Raw genomic sequence first — 13,665 nt, 5'->3', positions numbered from 1 at the left:
CTGAACAGCTGTTTCCCTTGCCTGGTGATACTTGAACTACAGGCACATCCTAAGGATAAGGCGATGGCAATTTAGCACTGAGTTGAGAAGAAATTTCTTCACTGAGGGTTGTGAATTTTTGGAATTCTCTACCTGAGGACTATGGATGGAACTGAGATATTTCAACTTCATATGTTTGTAGGCATCTGGAATTAGACTCTGGCTATAATCACGCCTGTGCTTGCTGATCTAAATTGGCTCCTATTTAAATGCCTCGATTTCACAATTCCCATCCTTCTTTTCAAATCTTGCCATGTACTTGCCCCTCCCTATCTCTAATCTCCTCCAGCTGTACAACTCTTTGGAAAATATCCGTGCCTTGAATTATGGCCTCTTAATCAGCCCCAATTTTGATTGCTATGCTGTCAGATACCAGCCTTCGCTACCAAGACCTAAGCTCTAGCATTCTTTCCCTAAACCCCTCTGCTTTTCTTTTATCTCCTTTAAGATGCTCCTTAAAACCAACATCTTTGATCAAGAATTTGGTCAGCTGCCCTAATATCAGTTTCTGTGGCTAAGCAACAAGTTTTGCTTTATAATGCTCCTGTGAAGTGCCTTTGACATTTTATTACATTAAAGATGCTATATGAATGCAAGTGGGCGTTAATACTCTGGTTGAGATTTGGTAGCATCTGTGGAGAGTAAATATATCAGGTCTGTGAGCTTTCATCAGAACTTGTGTAATTTCTCCAAAATTTTTCCTGTTCTCTAATCCACACTCTAAGATTCAGAGCTGAAGATGTTTCTTGAGCATGGCTGGGAATATCCAACATTTAGGACAAATTCTATACATAAAAATGAAATGGGAGGTGCTTTTTATCCTGATTATGTGGCACTATAAAACGCAGAGTGAGTGATGTGATGGGACAGCATTTTCAATCAGTGGTGTTTTGTTTCCATGCCTGCCTTGCACAAAATCACCAATCTCACACCAGGATTGGTAAGCTGTACAAAAACAAAAATACCTGGAAAAACTCAGGTCTGACAGCATCTGCGGAGAGGAATACAATTAATGTTTCGAGTACGAATGACTCTTCATCAGAACTGAGGAAAAATAGAAAAGAGATAAAATATAAGCTGGTTTAAGGGGGTGGGACAGGTAGAGCTGGACAGAGGGCCAGTGATAGGTGGAGATTACCACAAGATGTCGTAGACAAAAGGACAAAGATGTGTTGATGGTGGTGACATTAGCTAAGAAATGTGCTAATGGTGACATTAAGGGTAGAGCAAACTACAAATAGCCCTAGTGGGGGTGGGGTGGGGAGGGGAGAAGGGATCGAAATAGGCTAAAAGGTGGAGATAAAACAATGGATGGAAATACATTTAAAAATAATGGGAATAGGTGGGAAAAGAAAAATATATATAAATTATTGGAAAAAGGGGGATCGGAAAGGGGGTGCGGATGGAGGAGACAGTTCATGATCTAAAGTTGTTGAACTTAATATTCAGTCCTGAAGGCTGTAAAGTGCCTAGTCGGAAGTTTGCGTTGAGCTTCACTGGAACATTGCAGCAGGCCAAGGACAGACGTGGGCATGAGAGCAGGGTGGTGTGTTGAAATGGCAAGTGACAGAGAGGTCTGGGTCTTGCTTGCGGACAGACTGGAGGAACAGCACCTCATCTTCCGACTATGCACTTTACAGCCTTCCGGACTGAATATTGAGTTCAACAACTTTAGATCATGAACTCCCTCCTCCATCCCCACCCCCTTTCCGATCCCCCTTTTTCTACCCTTAATATCACCATTATCACATTCCTTAGATAATATCACCCCAGTCAACATCTCTTTGTCCTTTTCTCTGTGACATCTTTGGGCAATCTCCACCTATCACTGGCCCTCTATCCAGCTCTACCTGTCCCACCCACCCCTTAAACCAGCTTATATTTTACCTCTTCTATTTTTCTTTAAGAGTCATTCGTACCTGAAACATTAACTGTATTCATCTCTGCAGATGCTGTCAGACCTGCTGAGTTTTTCCAGGTATTTTTGTTTTTGTTTTGGATTTCTAGCATCCACAGTTTTTTGCTTTTATCCTGGTAAACTATACGTTGGTTTGGTTTATTTGAAGACACAGTACAAGACAAGGAATGTTCCACATTCCACAAGGAATGTTCCTTGTTCCAGTCCTACTCCAGCCCCCTTCCACAACTTTCTCCGGTACGTCGATGATTACTTCAGTGCTGCTTCATGCTCTCGTCGGGACTTGGAAAAATTTATTAATTTTGCTTCCAATCTCCACCCCTCCATTATTTTCACGTGGTCCATCTCTGAGACTTCCCTTCCCTTCCTTGACCTCTCTGTCTCAATCTCTGGTGATAGACTGTCCACCAATATCCATTACAAACCCACCGACTCCCACAGCTACCTCGACTACAGCTCCTCACACCCCACTTCTTGTAAGGACTCCATCCCATTCTCTCAGTTCCTTCGCTTCCGTCGCATCTGTTCCGATGATGCTACCTTCAAAAACAGTTCCTCTGACATGTCCTCCTTCTTCCTTAACTGAGGTTTTCCACCCACGGTCATGGACAGGGCCCTCAACCGTGTCCGGCCCATCTCCTGCACATCCGCCCTCACGCCTTCTCCTCCCTCCCAGAAACATGATAGGGTCCCCCTTGTCCTCACTTATCACCCCACCAGCCTCCGCATTCAAAGGATCATCCTCCGCCATTTCCGCCAACTCCAGCATGATGCCACCACCAAACACATCTTCCCTTCACCCCCCTGGTGGCATTCCGTAGGGATTGTTCCCTCCGGGACACCCTGGTCCACTCCTCCATCACCCCCTACTCCTCAACCCCCACCTATGGCACCACCCCATGCCCACGCAAAAGATGTAACACCTGCCCCTTCACTTCCTCTCTCCTCACCGTCCAAGGGCCCAAACACTCGTTTCAAGTGAAGCAGCATTTCACTTGCATTTCCCCCATCTTAGTCTAATGTATTCGTTGCTCCCAATGTGGTCTTCTCTACATTGGAGAGACCAAATGTAAACTGGGCGACCGCTTTGCAGAACACCTGTGGTCTGTCCGCACGGATGACCCAAACCTCCCTGTCGCTTGCCATTTTAACACTCCACCCTGCTCTCTTGCCCACATGTCTGTCGTTGGCTTGCTGCATTGTTCCAGTGAAGCCCAGTGCAAACTGGAGAAACAACACCTCATCTTCTGACTAGGCACTTTACAGCCTTCCGGACTGAATATTGAATTCAACAACTTTAGATCTTGACCTCCCTCCTCCATCCCCACCCCCTTTCTGTTTCTTCCCCCTTCCTTTTGTTTTTTCCAATAAATTATATAGATTTTTCTTTTCCCACCTATTTCCATTATTTTAAAATATTTTTAAATCTTTTATGCTCCCCCCACCCCCAGTAGAGCTATACTTTGAGTGCCCTACCATCCATTCTTAATTAGCACATTCGTTTAGATAATATCACCAACTTCAACACCTCTGTGTTCTTTTGTTCTTTTGTCTGTGACATCTTTTGATGATCTGCTTCTACCACTGCTTGCTTGTCCCTACAACCACACCCCCCCCCAACTTCTCTTCCCTCCCCCCCCCCCCCCCCACCCACACCCACACCCACACCCACACCCACACCCACACCCACACCCACACCCACACCCACACCCACACCCACACCCACACCCACACCCACACCCACACCCACACACACCTTAAACCAGCTTATATTTCATCCCTTCCTTGGATTCACCTAGTTCTGTTGCAGGGTCATTAGGACTCGAAATGTCAACTCTTTTCTTCTCCGCCGATGCTGCCAGACCTGCTGAGTTTTTCCAGGTAATTCTGTTTTTGTTTTGGATTTCCAGCATCCGCAGTTTTTTGTTTTTAATGTTAGCAAGTTGTTAAGAGGTTCATGGAGCTTTACTGCATTAATGTTCAGATATACTTCACAGAAGTCACAGCAAAAAAGTACATTCAGTTCATTGTGTTGGTACTGGCATTTCAACAGAAACATGCATGCTAAACTTATTTTCATTATTTTTATCTGCAAAGTATATATATATGTGTGTGTGTGTTTGTTTGTAAGCCTAGCTTCTCCCTTCATACTTCTGATGATCCTGAATTTATGTCCACTTATTCCTGATTCATGGAGAAGTATGAACAATTGTTCATTATTGACACATGCAAACGTTTCACAACTTCTAAATTTTCATGAGCTCACGTAGCCGTCTGTTGCTGTGGAAAAATCCCTATTTATGCACCATCATTTTTCTGGTATAGTTTTCATGAATTTTGGCATTCTTCATTCCATGGTTCAGATTTTTTTCCCATAACAGGATGGTGAAAACTGCATGCAGCACTCCCAACTGCAGTAAAACGAATTCAAACGCAACTCCGCTTTCTTACTTTAGCTATGCCCTTGCCTTTTTATGAGCTGTTAAACTTGTGCCATCAAATTTGAAGATCATTTGAGCCCATATGTCTAGATCTCTCTGTTGTTTTTACTCTCTAAGAATCTTGTTGCTTAGGGTATACTTCCTTTCACAGTCCTTTTCCTAAAAATGTCTGAAATGTTACTTAATTTTTTATTCAGTGACCTGCCTTTCCCCCTCTGCTGGCCTATTCTTTTCCTGAAATTTTCTTCAGGCTACCATGCTCCCCAGTTGATGTCAACAAATTTGTGCATTCTTTTGTGGTTATGTGCAAAATAATTAAATAATGAAAAAATAGTAGGATTTGCTGCCATGGTCAGGATCTCTAGCGATTTTCTTTTCCTATAACTTGGAATGAACAGGCTAATTCTAGTGCCAGCCCAAAAAAGATTAATTAATTGGGTACATGCTCGAGATAGTTACTCAGCTATGCAGCAGATAAGCCCTGCTGAGTTATTGGCGGAGTTTATGTGAAGATGCTGATGTTGTGAGACTAGAGTATCTCATGACAAAAGGATCCAATGCAAACCAACACCAGCAAAACGTTATCAGCAAAGAGGAAGGAATGACAGAAACAGATAGGTGAGTTAAGTAAAAAAACAGAAATTGATGGAAATACTCAGGGGCAGTATCTGCGGAGCGAGAAACCGTTAGCATTTCAAGTTGAAGACCTGGAATGTTTTATTAAAGGCGCTATATAAATACAAGTTGTTGTATAGTCACACTTCAGAGGAAAGCACAGGTGCAGGAAGGGGAGAATGTTACTGTTCGTCAAGTGTCAGGGGAGCCAAAGAGAATTGGAGAAGGAGGTCTCACAGATACTGGTTCAAATCAACAGATGTGATCCATTTGATACCTGTGAAGATAGGGAGGAAGGCTGCGGGGACAGCTGCCACAGTGTGAACCAAGGCACTGTGGTGCATAAGGCAGTTCAAAGGGGCTATGAATAAAATAGAAACGCGGCAGTTAAAGGTGATTCAATAATTAGGGAGATAGAAAGCATCCTCTGGGATCACGAACAAGAATCTGAAGATTGTGTTGCCTCTCTTTTATCAGGGTAAAGAATATGTTGAGATGGGTCGAAAAGAACCTAGGAAGGGAGGATGAAGATGTTTTGGTCTGATAGAAAAGAATAGGAAGGAAGTCCTGCTGAGGGAATATCAGGAGCTGGGAGCTAAATTAAAAAGGCAGGATCTCGAGGGTAATAATCAAGCCACATACAAATTGGAATTAGGATAAAAAGTCAGGAAGATAAACATATAGTTGAAAGATTGGTGAAAGACTGTGTATGGAATACTGGGACAGAAAGGAGCTGGACTGCTTGGCTGCGTTGGGATCAAGGTCCCTGCTGCATGAATGAATAGAGTTGTAGAAAGTACATCAAACTAATAACTTGTGTGGGGAGGGCTCAGGCTGAATTAAAAAAAGAGTGAAAATTTATTAAAAGTAAGAAAAAGGGATGAGCACAATAGGTGATATTGTAATTAAAAATCAGGAAATAGTGGATCCATTAAATATTTTGTATCAGCCTTCACAATACAAAATAAGTCAGCAATAAGAGGGAAATTTAAAAATAAAACAAGGAAAGGAACTGACTAGATTTAATAAGTTTTCTAGCAAAAGTAATGGAAAAAATAATGCAGTATAAAGGTAGACCAATCTGCAGCAGTTGGTGGTTTCCACCCCAAGGTATTAAAGAAGTAGGTGAGGATATTGTGGATGCTTCAGTCATGATCACCCTGAACTTTGTTGATTCAGAAATTGTCAGTATGGATTGGGAAATTGCCAATATCACTCCACTATTGAAGAAGGGTATGAGAGATAAACTAGGAAATTATAAGCCTTTTATTCTAACAATTGTTTTGAGGATGTCACTGGAATCTATTATTCGGGTCTGTGACTGAGCCCTTGGACAAATGTGAATTGATTAGCAGTGAGCAGGCCTCAGCACTACTGAGGATTGACAGGAAAATTCTATGCCTCTTAACATCTCTGTTTAGGACAACGAGTGAGGCTTGCAGCCTCAATCTGTCAACTTGGACTGGAACTGTATACCATTCAGGTAAAGCCATGGAAAGGTTTTGTGGGTCACACCAGCCACGGGTCTGTTGAGTTGACAAACTGGATATGAACATCTATCATATGATGTAAAATAAGCAAGCAACTTCTGAAGAGTTCTCTCCTCAAGTGATTCTATGGACATTGTACTGTTTTCTTTCTGTGTCTGTGTGACGACTGACTTTCATTTTTATAGTGCTTTTAAGACCTTGAGAAATCCCAAAGTGCTTTACAGACAATGAAATACTTTGAAGTGTTGTCACTATTGAAATGAAGGAAATGCAATGAGGCAAATAATCAGTTAATTTAGGGGAGTTTAGGACCAGGGAGCATAATCTAAAAACTAGAACCAGATCTTTCAGGCGTGAAATTGGTAAACACTTCTAAACACCCAGGGTTGTAGAAGTTTGGAACTCTCTTCTGAAAATAGCAGTTGATACTTGATCAATATTGATGTTTGATTAATTATTAAATTTAAATCTGAGATTGAGATCTGAGATGCAAAGGAATAGTAACTGCCTGGTTAAAAACTTCCAGCTCTGTGCATATGTGATGAAATGCATTTGTTGTGACCTCACCAGTCCATGGAAGGAGTGTTCAGGGTGATGGCTTTTTGTGTGTAGAAGTGTTTGTCAATTATTTTAAAACAAACTTTTCCCAGTTTAAGTACTGTGGTTCCTAGGCAATTACTGCTTTCCTTGTGTTGTGGCTTTAAGTTTAATGGAGGGGTGATGATTTATTGAAGATATTGAAGATCTTCTAATTCTGCTTCTTTGTGAGTACAAATACTCTATATGTCAATGCAAATAGGTAAGGTAATGTTACGATGTGACTGCATCACCCAATAAAAGAGTTGGTGAGAATGAAAAAGGAGCCCGTGAAAATCAAGAAGTAGCCCTCAAGAAAATCTCAAGAAGAGCCTTTGGGGTTGGGGGAGGTGGAAATGTTAGTCCTGGCATTGGATAGAATATGTATCCAACAGACATTAAAGAAAAAAAGTGCAATTAATAAATAGATCAGAAATCTGCACTTCACACCATGCATGACTTGTGAAGGGCAGAATTTTCTTAAATAGCCGAATGTATCAGCCATTTTGTGCAGAGCAAGATCCTATAACCGTTATAGTAATCCTATGGCCATTTTTTATACTTGGGTCTAAACAGTGAGGGGCATCAGGTTATTTGACCATGTGGATGTTATAGCTTAGCCCAATCCTGTCCTTACCTGAAATGCATAGTAGTGCAATTCCAGGACAGGTCCTTGGATAGTGATGAGAAGCAAAAAGTTCACTACATTTTTTCCCCTCTTGAACCCAAAGCCTCCATGTATGCATGTTATTTTCCTGCCGCTGTCTGAGCACCTTCTTTCTCTGCATGCCTCAGATATTCACTGTCTCATGTGTTAAAGCCATTAGGAAGTCCAACTTGTAATTTTTCTTGCACGTAATCATGAACCTCATCATAAATCAACAACAACTGCTTTCCTGATCTTCTGATTACCAAAAATGTTTTGAACTCTTTCATCATACTTCCTTCGGTTCCTTTTATTTTCTAAGAACTTATTTTAGGAACCAATTGTATAACATGTACCAGTCACAGACTTTGGCTAGAAGAAGAAAAGTTTTGTGATGGGTGTCATATGGACCTCAGAACGCCAGCTACTTTTGTCTCTTGATTGTACTAAGAGTTTCCTTGTGACTAGGCTTGTGGCTGGATCTGTACAATTATTATTTTGTTGAGGGATTTTTGTAAGTGTACAAATGGATGCATACATGTTTCTGATTCTAAACGTTTCCCCCCTTCCTTTATTAATTTTAGTTTCATTTAGTTGTGAAAGCAGGAAATGATATTGATTTATCCACAAGATGAATATTAGTGATGCTAGGAGGCACATTCTTGTGACCCCAAATGCTGTAACATGACCATCTCAGTTATTGAATTCGAGTATCAAAGTGGTTATGGTCATAGTTAGGCATGACATTAACTGAAGAACTATATCTTAGTATAAGGCAAAGCAAAGACATTGCTTATACCAATGAAAGTTATGTTTCTTCTGTAAACTTTTAGTTTAAGATGCTTACTTATTGGTTAAACTCGTCAATTGCTTCGATTTCATGGAGATAATTGGGCATCGGAAAATGTATGCTTTTTGTTGTAATTTTTTTAAAAAGAGCAACACAACCTTGTTTATTACTAGGTATGTGACAACTTGTTTCGGGAAACATTGCCCTGCAAATAAGGCAAGTTTGCCATTTCAAAGCAGGTAACAGAACTGAATAATGCAGAAATGTTTCTGTGACTATTAGAGCTCCTGTGTGTGTAAGTAATGCTGAAGCTCATGAGTGTTGAACTACAATTTACTACCTGTAATAATAATGTTTGCCGTGCAGTAATGAAAATTAAATACAGTTAGGTGGTTTGGGAGTATGGTAGCATAGTGACTGCTTTACAGGATGAGTAATCCAGAGGCCTGGAATAATGATCCATATACACAAGTTCAAATCCTACTATGGCAACTGGGGAATATAAAATCAATTATCTAAAGAAATCTGGAACACAAAGCTACTGTCAGTGATGGCGAACACGAAGCCACCAGATTGTAATTAAAAATCCACCTGATTCACTAATGTCCTTCAGGGAAGGAACTCCACAACAGTGTGGTTTCAAGAAGGTGGCTCATAAGTGCCTCCTTCAGAGAAATTAGAGATGGGCATTAAATGCTGGCCTTGCTAGTTTTCCCTACATCCTGTGAATGAATAAAGAACTCCGCATCAGAGAGAATCTATTTCTGCTGGATGATTAAATTTGTGAATAATTGGGTTTCTAAATTTTAATCTTTATGGGACGGTTGTACCCTGAAACATTAATGACAAGTATAATACAACAAACATAAAATGAATTTAATTTTGGTGGTTATGAGTGACATAAATTAAACAGGATGAGATTGATGTAGCAGACTGTGCAATGCAGCTGTATTCTCCTTACCAGTTTTCATACAAAAATATTACATTAAGTACTTGAATGAGAACAGGGATTCTCAACCTTTTTGCTTCTGAGAACCCTCTCCCATGTTATAAAAATTCCATAGATCCCTTAACACAAGACAGTATTTTTTCTGTTTAGTGTTATGATGTGGCAGGTGATGTGTGCCAGGCAGAACAAATTCACAAGGGAAACTTGGCCACCCTATCTCAACAATTTTGTAATTCGTATTTATTACAAGAACTCAGAAGTGATCAGTCCACTAACAACTTTAGAGATTTTAAAAACCATATTAGAACATTTATTAACAAAAGAAAAGATTTCAAGCACATGTATAAGGTTACAGTTACTTAATAATATAACAAATCCCAAAATTACTAATTAGCCTGACTCCTAACTACACACCCTCTTTAAGGCAACAGCCCAAAATAGATTTTAAATTTAAATAGGCAATCCAGCAAGGGTACCATATGTACCATTCGACAATAGAATTCCAAAGGCTTTTTAACGTGACTTTAGTTACTGGACACAACAGACTTCTGCAAAAGTGGCCAGAGGCTTTTTCCAAGTCTCTCACCATGGTGTACCTTTCAGGATTTTACACAGCCACATAGTCTTCCATATATATATTTTTTTTCTTTCGCTTTAACCTGTAAATTCCATTGTTCTCTCTGTCTTTGGAAATTTACTTTTCCCATAATATAAAAATCTTTCATGTTGCCAATATGGTCAGTATTTTTGGAAAAATAAAAATACTGCTTGGTCTTGCTTATCTTGTAAGGTTTAAACATCCCATCATCCCTTTGAAGCCCGAATAACCCATTCACTTATCTGAAAATGCAGATTTCCTTCACACCCCCACATGCTGAGCCCTCATCCATGTTTACTCATTAGCATTTCAAATGCCTTTTACCCCATCTATATTTGATAATTTCAAGCTCGTAATCTATCTGACTCTAATTCAGTGAAATCTCACAGACAAAACCATCTACACTCTTACCCATAAACTACTTTACAATAAATCACAATAATATAATGAAAAAGTGTTAGTTTCATGACATTGAAGTTAGTTATACAATTAAAAATATATTTATTTTTCCTTTGCCTGCCTTCATTTGAAACATGTTGCTGGTGCTGAGCAACAATTCTGTGGATATGGAGGGACTTGAAACGTGCATGTTCAATGTTCATCCTGGCTCAGTCATGTTGAAGTTAGTAGATTGTCATTAATGTTGGTAGAGCTATACTGAGGCTGTCACTGAAGTTGCTAGAGTGCTGATCAGACCAGTGGAGTTGAAGGTTCTTACCCTCTTGTTTGTTACTAATGAGCAGAAAGAATCATGCACAGTGAAGCTGGATGCTGTCTCCTTGACAACACATTAGACAGATGACAATGAACCTCACAGGGCCAAGCAGTGGTTTCCATTTCCTCATGTCCTGTGCAGGGCTGGGGCCTGTGACTAAAGTGATATTGTGCTGTTGTTGATCGGTGACTTAGGGCTGGGAGGTAAAAAGTGCCCTGGATCCTGTAAACTTTGGGGAGTGGCATGAAATTTACTTGAAACTGTCTGTGCAGTGAAGATAGAGCCACTCTCACCCACCTCTAATGGGCCGCATGCACTCAGTTGAGATCTCCTGAATTTAAAAGTGCTATGCAAATATAATTTATTTTCCATGCACATTCATTTGATTTTCAAAATGTTGGTTAAATTATAAAAATCAGTATTTAAATAGTTGATTTTTATTTATGGATTTCTTTTCCATGTCTCAAAATAGAATTAATGGGAATCATTCCTAAAGTGCAGCTGATCCCCTAAAATTAAGCAATGAAGCAAAGAGAGTGGCCAGCTTTATTTAGATTGCAATAGGGAGGGGCAGCAGGCAGGGTTTGAACTATAATTTGAAATTATGACAGGCCCAATGACTTTGTGCCACAGAAGCTTGTTTCGTGCCCCAGAGTGAGGATGCATAGATATAGATGATCTTAAATATGCAGGGGCAAAATTTGGTAGAGAAATGAAGCATAGAAATAAAATGTGGATAGCTGCAAGTTATAAAGGGTGAGGCCATTGCGCCCAGTCTCCATTGACGAAATGGAGATCTTTGAATATCATGCAGTCTGCTAAATGAACAATCATGATATGCTGGCAGTCTAGTGCTATTGAAAGAACTGTAAATTTGAGGTATTTTTCAAAAATCTACACAAGCTTGATCACATTGTATAACTTGAATTCAGTCTGTGGTCCCCATAATTGTGTTTACTAAATTAATGATTTAAACATTAGAAAGACTGAATTCTCTTAAAAGATAATTTGCTACACAACTCAATTGACTGCAAAATTGAAGGTCCATTCCACTAAAGCAACCTAGAATGCATGACCAGTATGCAGTTTATTAAGTAAAATGTCAGCTTTGATCTGTGAGGTGCAGGTCTGTGATGTTATGACTGACTGGCTGGAGTGTGAACTGACTAGAAGTGAAAAGCAATTGCTCAAAGGTTCAGTTTAGTAAAGATTTCATTTTACTGCCACAAGACTAAATGGATTTCAATTATGGTTTTATTTTTAAGGAACGCTGATGATATTGGAGAGTGCCATTGATGTCTAGAATTGTATTTTGGGGAAATACAGCAGTAATTTTATCACTTTCTTATCTATAAATTGGCTCTATTTTTCACTTGTATAATATATCTTCCAAATTATTAGTCTGATTTCTCTCCAAAAACACACAAGTAGAAATGTGCAGAGAATTTGACTGAAATCTATGGGAAGTTTAATTAAAACTGAGCATTAAACTTTTTGCATTCATCTGTTTTCCGATTTAATAATGTCCCAGATCTTCCAGTCTTTGGATTGTTGGAGACTGGACGTACGGCCAAAGATATATGCTGGGGCCCTGTGAAAGTCCTGACATGCTACAATCCTTGGGAATTGTGTGGGAAGTTTGAGCTTATGATGGGGATTTCTCCATTCCCTTGTACCCTCCACGAATGCCTCCGACTCAGAGTTAGAGTCGGAGACTTTGGAGAGCTCCGGGGTATTTAACTGGGTAGTTACCCAGAAAAGATTCAACAGATTAAAACCTAGTCTAACTTCTGGGTAACTTAAGAAGTAATCTACACCCCCCCCACCCCCCGACCCCTTGACTTGATCCGACTATGCCTCTCGATGATGCTACCACCCCTGACCACCTGACTACTGTCCCCGACCCGACGATCCCCGACCACGCGCCCAATGCCACCTGAGCAGCCCCCAACCTGACTACCCCTCCCAACCCAATCCCCTTGCCTGTCACATCACCTGCCTGCCACCTCACTCGCCCTCCTGCCCTACTGCACCCACTCACCTCACCTGCCAACATTAACACTGGACCTTAAAACTTAGCACATGGCAGCTCGTGCTGTAAAAAGTGGGCATGTCCTATTTTCCCCTATCTCTATAGCAATCTGATTGCATTCTCTGAGGGGCGCTGCTCCTCATTGCTGGGAAAGCTGAGCTCTGATAACTCTGCAAGAAACGCAGAACTACGTATTGGCTGGGGAAAGTTCAAGCAGAGCAGCAACCTGATGATTATTGCCACTCCTCGGAGCCAGGCTAAGTGAACCAGGCAGGTAGTGCAGATGTCCCCTGAGTCAATCTCACCCACTAAATGGTTGTACATTTTGGATACTGGTGAGTGTGATTTTTTTTTTCTCATGAGTGCAGCACGAGTCAAGCCTGTGGCACCACAGGTGGCCCAGATGCACAGGAGGGCAGAAAGAAAAGTGGAGGAGCATTAGTGATAGGGGATTTGATAATCAGGGGAACAGACAGGTGTTTCTGTGGCTGTAGATGTGACTCCAGGATGGTATGTTGCGTCCCTAGTGCCAGGGTCAAGGATGCCACAGAGCGGCTGCAGGGCATTCTTCTGGGGGAGGATGTACAGCCAGAGGTCGTAGTCTACAAAGTTCTCAATGGCATAAGCGGGAAGAGGGATGAGGCTCTGATAGCAAATTTTAGGGGGTTAGCAAAAATATTAAAAAGCAGGACCTTGAAAGCAGTAATCTCAGTACTACCACATCTGGTGGAATTTAAATTCGGTTAATAAATCTGGAATTAAAAAAGCTAGTCTCAGTAATAGTGACCTTTGAATCATTGTTGATTTTTGTAAAAACTCATCTGGTTCACTAACGTCCTTTAGGGAAGGAAATCTG

General features: G+C 40.7%; 1 protein-coding gene across 4 annotated transcripts in view; it reads left to right on the top strand.

Moving 5' to 3' along the window:
* The window catches only part of trappc9 (trafficking protein particle complex subunit 9), a 956,085-nt gene that overhangs the window by 231,675 nt on the left and 710,745 nt on the right, over positions 1 to 13,665 (top strand). The window lies entirely within an intron of this gene.

The sequence above is a fragment of the Carcharodon carcharias genome, chromosome 6, assembly GCF_017639515.1.
Source record: "Carcharodon carcharias isolate sCarCar2 chromosome 6, sCarCar2.pri, whole genome shotgun sequence".
Lineage (NCBI taxonomy): Eukaryota > Metazoa > Chordata > Chondrichthyes > Lamniformes > Lamnidae > Carcharodon > Carcharodon carcharias.
This window is presented reverse-complemented; position numbering and strand designations above follow the sequence as displayed.